The 19,201-nt window shown below is 43.0% G+C and overlaps 1 long non-coding RNA gene across 1 annotated transcript; it reads left to right on the top strand.

Moving 5' to 3' along the window:
• The first annotated feature begins 1,849 nt into the window (after nt 1-1,849).
• On the top strand, nt 1,850-6,027 carry LOC131820357 (uncharacterized). The gene is made up of 3 exons (XR_009349599.1): nt 1,850-1,954; nt 5,510-5,714; nt 5,851-6,027. It is a non-coding gene; the product is annotated as an uncharacterized LOC131820357 (long non-coding RNA).
• The last annotated feature ends 13,174 nt before the right edge of the window (nt 6,028-19,201 follow it).

Genomic DNA, 19,201 nt, shown 5'->3' with positions numbered 1-19,201 from the left:
AGAATTCAAAACAAATCCCAGCATTGCCTACACTAAGATGCCCCCTAATCTTTTACCTTCTGGCCTGGAAAAGGTTGGAAATAAAAGCTAAAAGGCAGTAGGTCAGAGAATGTGGTTAATATTAACTGCCCAAAGTCTTATGGTCTAAAGTCTGTGTTTGTTCTCTGGAGGATCTTGTTCGGATGTGGTTATCAACACCCAACACTTAAGAATGAGTACTTCCTGCTACTTGTTTTTCAGAAGTAGACAATGCTGCAAGGTCATTTGTCACACTAGTTTAACCCGGACAATGCAGAAAAATGGAAAATTTCCTCCCAAATCTGGAACCATCTTTGTGTTGAAAGTTGTTCTGTTCCAGGTCTTGCTAGTGTTATGCATGAGCTCTCCAGAGTGCGCCACCCAGATGTGTCAGCACTTTTGAGCCTCGCCTCCATGGAAAAGAAGGTGACATGGCAGAAAAGAAATCAAGGCTTGTAGAAAGAAGACAGGATTCCATGGCCTGGCTTCTGGCATTATGCAATTGTGTGATTCTGAGAAGTTGCCTTTCCATGCTTCAGTGTTCTCCTCTGAAAAGCGATAGAAGCTTTCCGGTCTTTTCCAGCTAAGGACCTGAATAGACATTTTTTCCAAAGAAGATATCCAGATGGCCAACAGGTACATAAAAACATGCTCAGTATTGCTCATCATCAGGGAAATGCAAATCAAAACCACAGTGAGCTATCAACTCAGACCTCTCAGGATGGCTAGCCTCAGAAAGATGAAACAAGTGTTGGTGACGATACAGAGAAGGAAATAAAATCCCTACCCTAAAGAGCTAGCTGCACCCCCAAGTTTACTGTAGTATTATTCACAATAACAATAAATGGAAACAACCTACATGTCCATTGATGAGTGAAACCAGGAAGAAGACAGGGTATATATACATATACAATAGGATATTATTTAGCCACGAGAAAGAAGGAAATCCTGCCATTTGCAATGATATGGGTAGACCCTGAAGGCATTTTGCTAAGCAAAACAAGTCAGACAGAGAAAGATAACCCTATGTTCTCACTTGTGTGTGGAATCTAAAAAAATCATAGAAACAGAGAGTAGAATGGTGGTTGGTTGCTAGGGGCTGTGGGGGAGGGGAAATGGGGAGATACTGAGAACAAACTCCCAGTTACGAGATGAGTAAGTTCTAGGATCTAACAACGTAGAGTATGATGACCACAATTAATGCTATCCTTGAAAGTTGTTGAGAGAGTAGATCTTCAATGTTCTACCACACACACAAAAGCCCAAACAGTGATTATGTAAGGTGATGGGGGTGTTGCTAGCCTTACTGGGGTAATCATCTCGTAATACATACGTGTGTAATGAATCAAAGAGAGCGAGTGGGTGAGCACTCGAGCAAGTATGAGAGTGAACGGTAGAAAGGAGTCCAAGGTAGTATTAGAGAAAGTCCATACGAGAATCATTCTATTTGTTCCCGCCAGAAGAGTAATCTTTGTGCACTTTTTAAATGAAAAAGGTCTCCCAAGAACAGACTCTCTCTTTAAAAGGGCGCCTGGGTGGCTCAGTGGGTTAAGCCACTGCCTTCGGCTCAGGTCATGATCTCAGGGTCCTGGGATCGAGTCCCGCATCGGGCTCTCTGCTCAGCGGGGAGCCTGCTTCCCTCTCTCTCTCTCTGCCTGCCTCTCCGACTACTTGTGATTTCTCTCTGTCAAATAAATAAATAAAAAATCTTAAAAAAAAATAAATAAAAGGCAGCTGACTAAGCAGGATCACACGAATACGAAGTGGAGTATCTAGAAACCATTAGCCTGACTCGTCCATCATCTCACGCGTTTCCAGGTCGGAGCAGGGATCCTTTCTTTCCGGCCGTCAGCAAACCCCGTTCGCCTTCGGACCTGGCCCCAGACTCACACGTACTGTGGTGGAACTCCCCGGGGCTCACCTGTCCAGAGTACAGGTAAGGGCTGAACCCACCCCACCACGATCCCAGTCAGGAAGACTGAGCCAATGTGGCTTCTCAAGTTCCTCATTTGATTCTGGTCAAAGCCAGGCTCAGGAAACACCGTGGACAGTGCCACACAGCAGCGGACAAAGCTGAGCACAGTCACATCATTGTCCCAGTATACATGTTAGCAAATAGTCTCTGGAGGCCATGGGGGCGGGGGGCTTCATTTGGACCTTCTGAGAACTTTATAAGGTGGGTATTTTTGTTTTGTTTTCTTAATTTAATTTTTTTTCAGTGTTCCAAAATTCATTGTTTATGCACCACACCCACTGCTTCATGCAATCTGTGCCCTCCATAATACCTACCACCAGGCTCACCCAAGCCCGCACTCCCTCTCCCCTCCAAAACCCTCAAGTTTGTTTCTCAGAGTCCACAGTCTCTCATGGTTCGTCTCCCGCTCCAATCTCCCCCAGTTTACTTCTCTCCATCTCCCAAATGTCCTCCGTGTTATTCCTTATGCTCCATATGTAAGTGAAACCATATAATTGACTCTCTGCTTGACTTATTTCACTCAGCATAATCTCTTCCAGTCCCGTCCATGTTGATACAAAAGTTGGGTATTCATCCTTTCTGATGGAGGCATAATACTCCATTGTATATGTGAACCATATCTTCTTTATCATTTTTCTGTTAAAGGGCATCTTGGTACTTTCCATGTGCCTCTGTGATACAAAGGAAATGCAAGGCTCAGGGAAGCCTAATGCCAAAGAGCCCGAAGCATCAGAACAGAAATTCAAGTCCAGGTCTCTTTAGAGTCCCATGTCTGGGGGGAAAACATTCAATTTTTGAAATTAGGAAGAGGAATCAAAGCTTGAGTAAAAGAAAAAAATAATAAATCCCCTAAGTATCTTTCATTTATCTTGATTGAAGTGAGGGAGGAAATAGGAAATCACCATTAGGATACTAGAGACATGACTATCCTGGGCACGGACAGATACCAGACTCCATGGAAGAAAGTCAGGAAGGGATCAGAAGAACAAAAGGATGGGGTGTGTCAAAGGGGCGTGGGAGCCACACTGAAAGGGCTCCCAGTGGCCAAAGCCAGAACAATCTGCATCATAAACTAAGCAATGCAATATTGGAATATTAGCCCAGAGTACAAAAGAAATGTAGAAGTCCATAATGTAAAATGAATTGTTGAGTAAACAAATAAATAGGGGAGAAGTCACAAATATTCCTTTCAAAAGAATTCCCAACAATACATGTTGATACCCTCACTCCAGGAGTTGGAACTTGATCCCTACTCCCTCGCCATCAAGGTTAGGCCAGACCTAGAGACCCATTTTCAAAGAACAGAGTAGAGAAAGGAACAAGTAACTTTGCAGGGGAGAAGTCTGGCAAACCCAGCATTACAGGTGATGGAGGTTAATATCACCAATAATGTCACATGGACATCATGTACCCCCGTCATCTCATAAGATGGGACAGGCACTTGGCTCTGCAAGGTGTTCTTTCCAAAAATCCATAACCCCAACCTAATCGTGAGCAAAACACCAGACAAAACCAGACTGGGGAATTTTCTACAGGATAACTATCAAGTACTCCTTAAGAATATCAAGGTCATGGGACTCCTGGGTGGCTCAGTGGGTTAAAGCCTCTGCCTTCTGCTCAGGTCATGTTCCCAGAGTCCTGGGATCGAGTCCCACATCCGGCTCTCTGCTCAGCGGGGAGCCTGCTTCCTCCTCCTCTCTCTCTGCCTGGCTCTCTGCTTACTTGTGATCTCTCTCTGTCAAATAAATAAATAAAATCTTAAAAAAAAAAAAAGAATATCAAGGTTATGAAAAACAAGGGAAGACCAAGACATGCCTCACAAACCATAAGCAGTTGAGGCAACACGACAACCAACTGCCATATGACCCAGGACCCTGGATGGGATCCGTGAACAGAAGGAGACAGGAAGGAAAACTGGTGCATGCAGATAAAGTCGTCCACTTAATTGTTCTGGACCAATGTTAGTTTTGGAAACTATTCTCTGGAGACACACAATGCTAACCTCAGGCAAAGGCAGGGGAAGGGCTTATGGAAACACTCTGCCTTGTTTGTGCAACTTTTCAGTAAGTCTAAAATTTTTTCAAAATGAAAAGTTAAAAAAAAAAAAACGAAATTGAAACTAGAAGCCTGGTCATCAGTAACGGGCATCTTGGGAAGATGAAAGTGCTTTTGAGAAAAACAAAGCAATGGAGTCCTCTTGGGAGCTGGGGGTGAAGATTACTGCAAATACATGCACACTAGCACCGGTCTGTCCACACTGACGCTGCCTCTTGCCATGGTACATGTAAGGCTTCTTACTGAAACAGGCAAGAAAGCTTTTCTATACTATCAAAAGATTTGTTTTAGTGGCTCCCAAAAGAGGAAGCTTATAACCCTGTAACCAAAAAAGTATGCTAAGAGAAATCAAGGTTCTGTACCACACAAGTGTCTGGACACTGGTGCCGCCCTCCACCAGTCCCCAGAGAAGCTCTCGCTCTATCTGTACAAGGATCTAGGCACATGGGCATTTACTGCAGCAGTGTCTAATGGTAAAAAATTAGAAACAGTCTAAATGTCCACTAGTGAGAGTATGAATAAGTGACATCAACATTCGTCTAATAGAACACGACACAGCTGCTCAAAAGAACGAACCCCAAGGGTCCATATTCCCCATCGGCAGTCCCACTTTCCATGGTTTGTTACCTGTGGTTACCCATGGTCAGGATCAGATGATCCTGCTTCTGCCACAGAATCAGAAGGTCAGTAATAGCCTAGCCTGAAGCTGGGTCACACCTACCTCATTCACCTCACTGCCTCTCACCAGGGAGGCATCTGATCAGATCAGCATCTGCTCAGCATCCCCCAGCATCACAGGAAGAAGGAAGAGTATAGGACAGTAAGAGATTTTGTGACCACATTCACACAACTCTCATTACAGCATGCTGCTATAACTGTTCTATTTCATTGTTAGTTATTATTGTTAATCTCTTACTGTGCGTAATTTATAAATTAAACTTCATCAGAGGTGTGTATGTATAGGAAAGAACACAGTATATATTAGGGTTCAGAACTATCTGCGGTTGGTCCTGGAATGTATCGCCCACAGAGAAGGGGGAATGACTGTAGACTTAAATGTCTAGTTCTTGAACGGATCTCAAGAACAACATTGAATGGGAAAAACAAACTGCAGGTAGATACAAACAATATAAAATTTTAACATTCAGACATGCAGCCCAATATATAATAGTATCAGCACCGAGGAAATTAAAAACACCACAATCAGGGTTGAGGTTTCCTCTCGAAAGGAGAGAGGAGAATGAAATTGGAGAGACGTACACTGGGGGTTTCAACTATGTCAGTTATGTTCTGTTTATTTAAAAAACAAAGCAAAAACCCAAGGTTGATAGATTTGTGACAAAATGCTACAATTTCACAAACCTGAAGGTTGGTACCAGGGTGTCATTTATATTACACTCTCAGATTTTCTGTAGGCCAGAAACATAGTATAACTTACTTTTTTTTTTTTTTTTAAATCAGCAGGTCTTGGTGATTAATTGAACATGTGGGTGGTAAGAGAGAGGGAAACGTCCTGGATGGAGCCCAAGGTTCTGCCTTGGATGACGGAGTGATACCATTTGTCCAGATCGGTACTGTCGGAGAATTGCCATCTTTAAGCAATCACCTCGTCATATAAATCAGAAAAAAAAGAGAGAAGTTAACCTAATTCAAACCATGGTCCAAGGTAACAAAGGAACTTTATCTTCAAAATAGAACTAGGGAAGTGATCTCAGCACACCCGTCAAGAATGAGCAATTCTGAGTCCCGGTTCAAATATTCTTGTACAAATGACCTAATGTTCTCTCTTTATGTCTTTGCAGGATAAATAGAAATCATCATGGATGCAGAGGGAAGTAAAATGAATTATTTAATAATTACGCAACAGTTGCATGTCAAAACTCACAACCAATTGAAACTGCTTGGTGTTTTTTTGGTTTTTGTGTGTTTTTTTTTTTTAAGAAAACTGGGAAAATGATTAGTCAAAGCAATGTGTATGTTTGAGTTTATCTTCACTGTGTGAAATGCGAAAGGACAATGCGTGTCCACTGGAAATGCCTTGACAAAAGGTTGCCGCATCTTGGTTGCTGCCAGATAGGAAGAACTGCTTTGAAAAAAGGAATTGGGACCCCAGAATTGCAGGACTGTAAACACAGAAGGGATTGCAGAAATGATCCAACTGTGCTCTCTTCATTTTGGAGAGGAGAGAGCTGAGTGTCGAGTAGGTATAGGAACTTGCCTATGGGAACGCTAAGGTAAGGAAGAGCAGAGTTGTCTCCCATATGAATGCTTTTTTAGATTTCAACTTTATTCTGTGTTCCTTCCACTCCAACTCTCCCTTTTATTGTTTATTTGTCTGTCATATATTTATGACTTGCTTTCAATGGGCCAGCTCCACAATCCCTTATTTGAAATGCTTGGGGCCAGCTATGTTTTGAAATGGAGGTGTTTTTCTGATTTAAAAAAAGAATGCAGTGCACATCGAGTACAAAGCTCTGCAGCATCTGAGGCATCACTCAGTCAGGTCTGTTAACATTTCTACAGAAAATATATATATACATTCACACTAAGTGGGAAAAACACAAACTGTAAGTGGCTTCACATTGGATCAAGGTGGATGTACGCCACCCAGTGAGTTCCTGTAAGATCAGGATTCTCCCCCAAGTAAGTTATTAAAACACTTACATTTTCAGAGCTTTTTGAATTCCGGAATTGAGGACAGGGGCATAAACTTGATGTTTTGGAGAAAACCCTCAATGTTATTGGGTAAGGATATTTACTTTGCTTCTAGTCCATGGGGCTTGGTGAGGCCTTGTCAGTGTAGAATACTGTTAGAAAGACAGAAAGGACAAGCCCTCCCTTTGTCCTAATAAAATGCCCAGTGCCATAAGAAGCCCTAGAAGGTAGAGGTGCCTCGAAACTAGCAAGAAGGAGGAACGAGTTGCTAATTTGGAATGCCATAAACATGTATGTGATTGTTAATTAGAATGCAAACACCAACCACCTTTGCTCTGGAGGATACTAGTTTAAATCCCAGCAATAAGCATTTGTCCTCTCGTGGACACACCAAGCCCCTTGGAAGTATTCTCCTCTACACAGCCTTGCCCGGGCCCCAGTCCCCACAGGAGGGCAGCCTTCCTATTAGCCATTTGTGTGTCGGCGAACTCCGCCCTATGACCTGACCACAGCTGATTGGTCAAAGGTGGGCCTGTGACCCAAGGCAAGCTGGTTTAACAGCTTGTATAGGCCTCAAGGGACAAGATGAACATGGCCACAAGATTTCCCCCTCTGGGAACCAGCACTTGGATCATTGCCAGAGACATATGTAAGCTGAAGCCATGAAGAAGCAGAAACCATTAAATAAGCAGAGGAATCAAGGTGGTGGAGAGGAGTAAATGAAGAGGGAGAAGCAGAAACAGATGTGGGAGATACTGGATGTCCATAAAACAGAGAAACAGCATGTAGCCAGTCCCACTTCCACCTTGGATCCTTGCCAGCTCTGCCTTGAGTCCATGGAATCCTCCAGTGAACCCCATTTTCTTAAGGGGCTCTGCAGGGGACTCTGATCTTTGCACCAACAACCACCTAAGCACTAAGGCTACTAGGTCACACAAAGTACCTCTTTCCAGTCCAGGGTCTGACAAGGGTCTAGTCTGACAAACTAGAAAGAAGTTTCTAGTTTCCTGCCTTAAAAAATGTTAAAAAAATGTTAACTATGCACCTGCCCGAACTGGTTCAAGCAGAGCCAGAAGCAGCCCAGATCACCCAGGGATATGCTTTCCAGGACTATGTTTATCCAGGCAGAAGGGCTTGGTCTTCATTTGACCCAAGATCTCTCATTATTGTAAGAGGCTGACCCAAAATGTCGAGCTCTCGGAGTCTCTTCTCTAAAGACACCCATGGATCAGAGCAATTTTGCAAATATGCATTTATTACTGTGAGCTTATCTTATAAAAACAGAGACTATTTTGAAGACCAAATGCCATCATCATGCAAAAGTTGGGTAGCACTCTTTTACGCTCTAAGAGCTAGGTATGCATATCACAGAGAATGTACATTCCAAGTCAATGTATGTTGCTAGCAACTGAAGCTGAATTTTAAATTTGGTTCTAGAGGTAAATAAAACCTGGTGGTGATGTCATTTCTAGGAATATGATGAACTAAATACCAGGTGTGACCTGCTTGCTGAAATCAACTTAAAAAATCACCTACTAATTTCTTTAAAATATTTGTGAAATGTATTAACAATCTCGAATGAAAGAAAAGAATCACTGGGACCCCAAACCAAGTGAACACAAGAAGCCAGACTGGTCAAACGCTAAGATCAGCTCTCACCATGAGCACACTTGCCAGATAGGGGTGATCTGGAAGTTTGCTCTATTTTTTAAATTTATTTTTAAATTTTTTATTTAAATGCAATTTAATTAATATATAGTGTATTATTACTTTCAGGAGTAGAATTTAGGGATTCGTCAGTTGCATATAATACCCAGTGCTCATTATAATGAGTGCCCTCCTTAATTACCATCACCCAATTACCCCATGTGCCCATTCTCCTCCCCTCCAGCAACCCTCAGTTTGTTTCCTATAGGTAGAAGTCTCTTATAGCTTGCCTCTTTCACCACTTTTATCGTATTTTATTTTTACTGCTTTTTAAAGTGTCACTCCCAGCAGGGAACAAGAGACAAATCGTAGGCCAGACAAAGATGAGGGGGAGTCTAATAGAATCATTAAAGGGAACTCCATACAACAGATGAAAGACCATCACTAAAAACAGAAAAACAAAACAAAACAAAAAAACCATCTCTCTATTACTCTGAGACAACAAGAAAGGAAAATTGCCTTTCTTGAAATTCTGGTGAGGAAAAGTCCATGAGAATTCTTAATGACAAGCTAGCGCCCAGGTGAGTTTGAACCCAAATGCACACTGTTTGCGTAGTCAAATAAACGGCAGGCGAAGGATGTGGCTTCAAATTACCCCAAACTCATAGTGCCCACAGGCACCTGGAATTAGTAAATATTAATTATAATGCTTATGTAAATGCTGAAGTAATTTTCCTTGAACCAGACAGAAATTCCACAACTGAGGAGTAAAATAAACACGATTTCAAACTTAGAGGAAGTTTTAATAAAAGATTAGACAAAGTTGAATAAAGCATTAATGAACTGGAAAGCAGAGCTGAGAAAATAATGCAGAATGCAGTACAGAAAGAAAAAAGGAAAGGAAATATGAAAGCGTGGTTAGAGGTGGAGGACACCGAACATTTAAACATAATTCCTAAAGTAGAGGAAGAAATGGGGCAGGGTGATGTTGGAAGAGTATTAGTGGCGTCTTGCCCAGAAGCGACCAAGGTCAATAGCCTTCTGATTCAGGATGCCCGATAAGTTCCAGATAGGTTAATAAGAAGTGATGCTTACAGATAAACAAGGAGGACATTCAGCTAAATTACATAAGCCAGATGTAGAAGGACAAATACTGCATGATCTCACTTAAATGTGGAATCTAAAAAAAGTTGAACTCATAAAAACAGAGAGTAGGATAGTGGTTGCTGGGGGCTGAGCGATAGAGAAAATGGGGAGATGTTGGTCAGAAGGAACAAACTTCCAGTTACACATGATGAGTAAGTTCTGAGGATTGGCTGTACAACATGCTGACTATAGTTAATAATACGATATAGCATATCTGAAATTTGCAAAGAAGAGAGTAGACCTTAAGTGTTTTCACCATACATACAAAAATAATGATTGTTATGCAAGGTGATGGATGTTAACCAGCTTGATTGTGGTAATCATTGCACAATGTTCACACTGTGATGTCAAAACATCACACTGTATACCTTAAACACATATAATTTTTATTTGTCAATTACACCTCAATATAGCTGAGGGTGGAAAAAATAGTATATATCTAGGCAGATCATAGTGAAATTAGACAACACCAAAGGCCAAATAAAATTCTTAGAAAGCAGATATGATAGGGACCCCTGGGTGGCTCAATGGGTTAGGGCCTCTGCCTTCGGCTCAGGTCATGATCCCGGGGTCCTGGGATGGAGTCCCGCATTGGGCTCTCTGCTCACCAGGGAGCCTGCTTCCCTTCCTCTCTCTGTCTGCCTGCTCGTGATCTCTGTCAAATAAATGAATAAAAATCTTAAAAAAAAAAAAAAAAAAAAACGAAAGCAGACATGATAAAAAAAAGAGAGAGAGAATAGTTAATAGAAACAAAAAGTAGAATAACAAATTACTTCTTAATCAGCAACAGTGGAAGCCAGAAGACAATGGAGCAATATTGTCAAGTTGCTCAGTAAAAAATAATGATGAGCCTAGAATCAGGGGAAATAACTTTCCGTAATAAGAGCAAAATAAAAGTATTTTCAGGCACATAAAGACTGAGAGCGTTTGCCTCACAGACTCATTAAAAGAAACTCTATAAGGGATATGCTTTAGATATGAGGTAAGTTGACCCAATTGGTTTCTGATGCAAGAAGGAAGGAAAAATAAAGAAAATAATGACTATGCACCTCAATCAGAAGAAACTGTGGTACAGAAAATAGTATTGATAGGCTGCATGGGATTAAGATCAGAAATAAATACAATAATTACACAGAAAGTGAAGAAGATCTAAGGTCATCTTTGCTGGCTTTCTTCTTAACTGAATATGTCATAGTAAATTTTGTAATCATGCATTTAAAATATATAAATGTAAACTAGTAGGAGGGAGGGAAATGTGAGGGAAAATAACCAACCCAAAACCAAGAAAAGGGATAAAACACAAGAGAAAATGTTGAACAATAGGAACATCATGGGCAACAAAACACATGGTGACAGATACCAATCCAGGTGTCCTATTAATTACGAACAATGCTAGAACTCAACTTTCCCCTTTAAAAGTGAAGATTATCAAATCAGATTTTAAAAATATAACTATATGCCATTTACAAGAATATCCTTAAATATATAAGTCTACAGTTACGTTGAAAATAAAAAGGTAGCAGGGATGCCTGGGTGGCTCAGTTGGTTGGACGACTGCCTTCGGCTCAGGTCATGATCCCCGAGTCCTGGGATCAAGTCCTGCATCGGACTCCCAGCTCTATGGGGAGTCTGCTTCTCTCTCGACCTTCTCCTCGTTCATGCTCTCTCTCACTGTCTCTCTCTCAAGTAAATAAATAAAAATCTTTTTAAAAAAAAGAAAATAAAAGAAAAAGGTAGCACACAGATTCTAGACAAATATCACCAGGTGAGGCTGTATTAATATCAGACCAAAGAGAGTTTAAGGAAAAATCACAACTGGAGATGAAGAGAAGCTGCATAATAAAAAAGTTTAGTTTGCCAGGAAAATGGATCAATTACAAAGTTCTAATAACTTACAATATAGTCTCCAAAGATATGCAAGAATACCTCACAGAACTATGAGAAATGGAAGAATCTATCCCACGATGGGAGATTCCAAAACACCTCTCCAAATAATTGATGCTTCAAAATCACTAACAGAGCACATTTGAGGAGCATAATCAACAGGGATGGTCTACTGGAGGCATATTGAACATTCCACCAAACAAGCAGAGATCTCCTACTCTGTGCAAGCACACATGGAACATCTATGCAAAATGGACAAAAAAAAAAAAAAAAACTACTCAACAAATTTCAGAATTTGATACCATGCAGCCCATAGTATCTGGCCACAGCCTAACTAAATTTTAAATCAACAGTAAAAAGAGAATTTTCTTATTCTTTTTCTAACAAAAACACCCTGGATTACATATGTCTGGCAATAAAGAATATGCTGAATAATTCAAGGATAAAGAAGAAATCATTATGAGAACTATAAAATATTCAGAATGGAAGGAGAATATTGATACTCCAAGATAAGACAAGCAGATGCAGCTACAGTTGCACTTAGAGGGAAATTTATAACTTTAAATATTTATATTATAAAATAAGAAAGCTTAAAAATTAATGATGTAAGTACCTAACCCAAGAAATTAGAAGTAGAACAACAGAGTAAGCCCAATAAATTAGGAGCAAATCAATAAAAAGAGCCAAAATTAAAGAAATAGAAACGAACCTAAAACAGAAGACAAAAAAACCAAAAGTTGGCAAGTTCAATAAAGAAGAGGGAGTGAGAGTGTGTGCACAAATAGACAACAACAGAAATGGAAAGAGGGCCAGAAGATGTCCCAAACTACTTAATTTCAATAAAGTTGAAAAGAGAGATGGGCGCTGGGTGGCTCAGTCAGGTAAGCATCTGCCTTTGGCTCAGGTCGTGATCCCGGAGTTCCAGGATGGAGTCCTGAATCCGGCTCCCTGCTCAGTGGGGAGTCTGCTTCTCCCTCTGACCCTCCCCTCTCTCATGCTTTCTCTCGCTCTCAAATAAATAAATAAATAAAATCTTCTTTCAAAAGAAAAAAAAACAGAGAAGATTGTCAAATTTCTAAAAATCCATAAGGTAATAAAATTGACTCGAGACTATTAGGTCTTTACTGGTGGTGAACACAGCAAAACATACAGACTTGCTGTATCACTATGCTATCTATACACCTCAAACTAACAACGTTGTGTGCCTACTAAAAAGAAAAAATTAGGTTCTAATAGTAACAGAAATTAAATAATGAAAAGAGATACTATCACAGAAGCAAAGATGCTAAAACTCCATGCTGCATAAAATTTGAAAAGAAAATGTCAATAAAAATCCTTATATATTATTACTTTTTAAACCCACAGCTCTGTTCACCAGAAAGGCCTAGAAGCAATGTCATCTCTGTAGCAATGAGCTTTTGGGGGGAGAAGCAATTAAGGGGAGTTTCTCCCCATTCCAGCTCATTTTTTTGGAGGGTCTCAAGGTAAGTGTTACTTGGTAGCAAGAGAAATAAATGGACTGAACTCTGAAGACATGATTAAAAGACCAGACTCTGCAGGTAAAATAATTACATGTCAGTCAAGATCCTTGATTGTGGTTACTTGCTCATGAAATTGACAGACTAAAATAGATTGACATCTTTTTATATTTTTAAAAGAATCATATTGCCAAAGAAACCACAAACCTGGCAAAAGCTTGTGACGATTCAAACCCATACATCATTCCCCAGGCCCTTGAAAATGCACAGACAGGAACTGGATGGTGAGTGCCATCCAGCCAGACGAAGGGGAAGACTGATCACCCTGCTTCAAATGCGGCCAAGGAGGAAAGTGGACAAGAAGGAAACTTCCCAGGGAGGAAGTTTCTGGGGCCAGACAGGATGGTGGATAAGGGCGCTTCTTCCTGGCATCCCTGGAGATGCCAGGCGGGCTGATCACAGAACTTACCGTGCCTCTAGAAAGGGAGATTACTCTATGCAAACCCTGCAGGACCTGAAAGCCAGGGACAGTGGCTGCTGTGGGTTCCCCTTCTGCCTTTTCCTGAAGTCGAGTTTGTGTTGTGGTGATCTTGTCCCAATTCCATCGTGGAGGAGGTAGGCAGGCTGACAGCTCGTCTTTTGGTTGATCATTCTTTGGACCAAAAGAAGACCCACTTGGACCTGTTCAATTCTCTCCATTGTCTGAAGTTCCTGGACCATAAACTGGAGGGCACTCTGGCTTGTTCCCCTGGGGCACAGGTGTATTTATTCTCCATAGAATAAAGAAGGAGGTTGCACATGCGCATGAGTAATTCTGTAGCCAGAAAGGCTGATGGTGGCAGGAGCGACTAAACCGTCCCCAGACATCTGGTCTCCACTTCTGAGTTTTAGCTGGGCGCAGTGCCTCCCTAGCTTGGGAGACCCTCTCTCCCAGTCTCCCTTGCAGGCAAGAGAGGCCATGTGATAAGATCTGGGATAGGAGTGAAGTTATTCCCTTCAAGGCAAAACTGTTCACTCTGTACTTCTTTCCCCGCTCCCATGGAAGGAGAAAAGAGAGTGACAGGAACAGTCACAGTGGCCCAGAGGTGAGAGCTCCACAGCAGAGAGTCCCAGCAGCCTGAATTCCTGAATGATCTCGTGAAGCAAGGCCAGCCTGCTATCCCCAAACCACTCCTCTACCTTTGAAAGTTAATGAGAAAAAAGATACACAAACTTCTGTTTTGTAGAAGCCATTCTTTTTTAGTATCTCTTAGTCATGGCAAAGAGCTGTGCCTCACCCTTACGTACTCTTTCCATATGTCCACCTGTATTTTTTTTTTGAGATTTTATTTATTGATTTGACAGAGAGAGAGACCACAAGAGAGGGAACACAAGTAGGGGGAGTGGGAGAGAGAGAAGCGGGTTTCCTGCCGAGCAGGGAACCTGAGGCGGGACTCAATCCCAGCACCCGGGGATCATGACCTAAGGCAGCTGCTCAATGACTGAGCCACCCAGGAGCCCTGTCCACCTGTATTTTAAAAGAATATGCATTTTATTTGCAATGCAAATAAAATATCATACTATCATCAATATCAATAAAATCATCATAAAATGATGCCCACGTATTTTCACACTTATGTATCATGTTTTCTCTTTCTAAGGCATGGCTAAGAAATAACAGGACTGGCCTCTCCGAGGTGAATTACAAATCCACAGTCATAACTGAGACCCATTTACCTCCTCAAAATACAAGTGATATGACACATCCCGATTAGTCACGGTGGTTTAGCAACAGCGCTTCCAGGGATGGATCAGAATGTCTGTGTGTGAGGGAGGGGAGGAGGGCACGGGCTATTAGCTAATAAGCCGTCAAGGGTCTGAAATCCGTTACGCAGAGCATTGAGCTAAAGTCATTCTTTTTCATTCCTACTGGGTTCTGTCTGCACTCTATTACTGACTACCCGGTATCCGTGCCTGATTTGCCTCCATAGTGCCTCAACAGGACTCACGTGACCACCAGATTCGCCATCTTACCTCATGAAAAGCAAGCCCTCTAATACAGAAGTTGCATTTTTTAGACTGTGAAATGAGAGGAGCGTCAGGGAACCCAGAATCCTCTAACAGAGGGTCTTGAGTCAGAAAACCCAGAACCCTCCAACATAGAAAATGTACCTGGTTCCCTTTCAGAACCATATTGTCAGATGACCCGTCATTCCAACAGGGTTTGTCGGGGTGAACAGTGGCCCCTATCTTAGACCCTATGTGGCAGCACGTAGAGACTTGAAATCTTTGGGATTCTATGTTTTTATATAGTGTCAGTTCTGAAATTTGGGGGGGCCTTCTTTCCACAAAGTTCCCCCCGGGAAGAAAAGACAGAGAAGAGTTTTTAAATTTTAAGCTGCCAGTGAATAGGTAAAAAGGACCCTTGCTTAGGAGGGCAGAGAATACTATGGAAGCGGGAGCCAAGGGAATAATGGCGAAAGTTGATCACTGAGGTCTGCACTGGGGGTGAGTGTGGCAATTGCCCCGTCATTGTCCAATGTGACATCAGCCCTAGATACCTTCTTAAACACAAACACTATTTTCAGCTATCTAGACCCACAGAGAAATGGCCTTGGTTCTTCAAAGAATTGTCTCCCTCTAGTGGCCAAAGATTTCTTGAGACAGACTCAGGCCGGCATGCAAGGTAGCCTGGGTCCACTAAGAATATAAACCTTCACATTTTTGTGGAGAATGTGTAAATAATCCTTGAATTTGGAAATAGAGTTACAGCCTATAATTTTTACAAGTCTATTCACCAAAAATCCGGGAATGATAATATCAATTTCACATGGTTGTTGTGAGAACTAATCTAAACTCATCAAACTAAATCAACAGAGGAACGTTGCAGCTAGGAGGCAGGCCAGGCTCACTCACTGGTAAGACACTGGCTTTGGCACAGCAGCACTGAAGTAAAACGGCAAATGATGATATGTCCTGAACTCTCACTATCCCTCCCAAACAGCTGAAACCAAGAACCTCCAAATCTTCAGAGGTCAAGATTATGGACGTCCAAGGCCTGCTGTATGAACTGCTTCTGACAAACCGGGGTAGGCAGAAGAATGAGAGGTCTCCGTCCTAATTCCCGGGACATGTGTATAAGGTAGGTGTATGGCAAATTAGAGTCGATGGCATTAGAGTTGCTAGGGAAACTGTCCTGGATTATCAGAGTACAGCCGATGACATTACAAGCGTATTTAAATGTGAAAGAGGGAATTTGGAAAGGAGGTCAGAGTGATGTGTTGTGAAAACCAGAAGAACCTGAGCCCATGTCACCGGCTCTGAGGGGGGGGGGGGGCAAGGGGGCACAGGTCAAGGAATGAAGGCAGCCTCTGGAGGTGGAAAATTCAAGGAAATGGATTCCCCCTGAGAGTCTTCAAAAATGAACACAGCCTTGGCAACACCTTGATTTTGGTTCTGCGAGACTTATTTTAAATTTCTGTCATCCAGAACCGTAAGATAATACATCTGTATAGTTTTAAGCCCTGAAATTGGTAGTAACTTGTTACAGCAGCAGTAGGAAGCTGACACGTACCCTAAGTGCTTTCCTGGAGGAAATGTGACCTGCTGTCAGACCTTGAATCATCTGTTCAGAAATGACCTGCCAGTAAGCCTGGCACCATGGGCTCCGAAGACTCAAATCCGACCGAGATTCAGTTTTGAGCATATGTCCCCACCCTCCCGCCACCCCCCACAAGAGGATGGTTATTCAGTGCTCCTCCCCACATCAAGAGGGGATGGTCCTACCATTCTCCCTAAGCCTGGCCAGGTAGTAAGCACATCAGTAGGCTGAATAAGCTTCTTCTCAGACAGAATGAGAGGGTTGGATTAAAAACCTTGTTGGTGGGGCACCTGGGTGGCTCAGTGGGTTAAGCCTCTGCCTTCGGCTCAGGTCATGATCCCAGGGTCCTGGGATCGAGCCCCACATCGGGCTCTCTGCGCTGCAGGGAGCCTGCTTCCTCCTCTCTCTCTGCCTGCCTCTCTGCCTACTTGTGATCTCTGTCAGATAAATAAAGAAAATTTAAAAAAAAAAAAAACTTGTTGGTCCCCTCCAGCTCTCCAAATTCTATAAAACTAGAGTTCTCAGCTTTTTGAGCAGTTGATAAAATATCAGTGATGCTTTTGTTTCTGCAACTCTATCTGTTCCGTGATGGTTTGATCAGAGCAAGACTCAGGGCTGCTGGCAGAAGCCTTTTCCAACCATTTGGCTGCTGCCTCGAGGAAAACAGGGATGTCCTTCCAAACTATGCCTACCTGTGCTGCACACCCCTCCCACACACATACACCCCAAAGGGCTTTCCTTCAGCTTCTCCTGCTCCTGCAGGAAGGCAGTCATCACAGGTTCACAAGTTCACACGCACTGCCCGAAGTAAAGTGTGAGCAGAAGTGCCCCCACCCTCCACACAGGCTGCTGGGGAACAAGAGCTATGACAGAGGGGCTGAAGCTCTGTGCTCACGGCTCACAGCGGCCTTCCGGTTGAACCTTCCCCCTGGCCAGCATCACACCTTTGGCTTTCTTTCTTTTTTTTTTTTAATTAATTAATTATTTATTTGTTTGACAGACAGATTACAAGTAGGCAGAGAGGCAGAGAGAGAGAGAGAGTAGAGGAAATAGGCTCCCTGCTCAGCGGGGCTCAATCCCAGGACCCTGGGACCATGACCTAAGCCGAAGGCAGAGGCTTTAACTCACTGAGCTACCCAGGCACCCCAACACCTTTGACTTTCTTAACGAAGTATCCAAGAAGCTGGAGGCTTTGGGGTTGCAAAATGCGGGAATGGATTTGCCTTAAACTCCAAGACCCTAAATCACCACCCCCAGGCTGAGGAAGGCTTTCTTAAGGGTGGGATGTGTCCAGAATGAGGTACAAACACATGTATTTCCCAAGCCGGGCTACTTGGCATCTGTGCCATGCCAGTGGCCCGTGAGGCTGCAGCCGGGGTTCCGACGTGAGTTTTGGGGGGAGCCACTGCCATTTGCTTTGGCTGTCTTTTTGGAGGGCTTTGCTCTTGAAGTTCTCACTCTGCCTGCGTGGTTGGTAAATATCCTTTTCCGGCTTCATTCTGGGCTCGAAACCAGTGTGGAAAAGTTGATTCACGGATTTGATTCAACCGCCTCTTGTTTCTATGGAAACCCAGACTGCTCCATAAGCCCATTTGTATATTCCTACTGCCCAGCCCGTTTCACGAGCAACTTAAATGTAGACTGTCACCTCCCTGGGTATTAACCTTTAACTCAGAAGCGGAAGTAGCTTTGTGGGACACAGAACATCCACATGCAAAGAACTCACAAGAGCCAAATCCAAAATTGTCATTTTATGTTATGTAGCCTCAAACACAGAGGCCCACTGGACTGTGAAGACAGACTTGGTGGTATCTCTGAGAAGAACCAAGCACACCTGTGATGGAAAGGGCTCGGAGGCTGCATCAAAGCTCAACTGTGGAGTGCCATGATCGATTGGTGATGCCTGCCACAGACCTGGGGGTGGCCGTGGAGATACATGCTCTCCCTGAACTAAATGCTGTTAGTCTGGGGCATCTGGGTGGCTCAGTTGGTTAAGCGCCTGCCTTCGGTTCAGGTCATGATCCAGGGTCCTGGGATCGAGCCCCACATCAGGCTCTCTGGTCAGTTTCTCCCTCTGCCTGCTGCTTCCCTACTTGTACTGTCAGATAAATAAATAAAATCGTGTTAAAAAAAAAAAAAAAACCACCCACAAACACTGTCCACTTCAGAGCAAAGCAGCACAATCAGTCTGTTGTTCACAAGGGCTTCTAGGAGCTCAGATCCAGGAATCAAGCCAGTAAGTCATAGGAGTCACTTCTGATCCACTCAGGGCACAGCAGCCCCCTAGAGCCAGGTTCTTCAGGTCATGGGCACTAGTGTCCCATTCCTTTTATCTGGGGTATGCTATGTGCTTGTCTTGAGCATTTGCTATAAAACATTAAGAGGTAGCTCCATCCTTAAATGGGGGCCCATTCTGCAGAGAGCAGGGGCAGAGAGTGTCCAATTTCCCCTCTCCGGAACCAGGGACCCCAGAAGTATTAACTAGAAGTATTGTTGTTGCTGTAAGCAAAGGGAAGCTGGCTGGGGTTGGCTTCAGTGAAGTGGGAGACCATCCTTGCAAGGTGTGGAGATATCAGGACACCTCCAGAGAGGAACAGGAAGCAACTAGACCTCAGGGACAACTGTCCCAGCAGGACTCTCCCACCATCCTGAATCCGACTCACTATCATCGGCTTTAGACTCTCCCAATGGCTCTTCTAGGTAAGCAACCTGTCTCCGTCAGCCCCTGGGCCTCCAGCCCCCAATCAACGCTGTTCTTCCCTT

The sequence above is a fragment of the Mustela lutreola genome, chromosome 18, assembly GCF_030435805.1.
Source record: "Mustela lutreola isolate mMusLut2 chromosome 18, mMusLut2.pri, whole genome shotgun sequence".
Taxonomy (NCBI): Eukaryota; Metazoa; Chordata; class Mammalia; order Carnivora; family Mustelidae; genus Mustela; species Mustela lutreola.
This window is presented reverse-complemented; position numbering and strand designations above follow the sequence as displayed.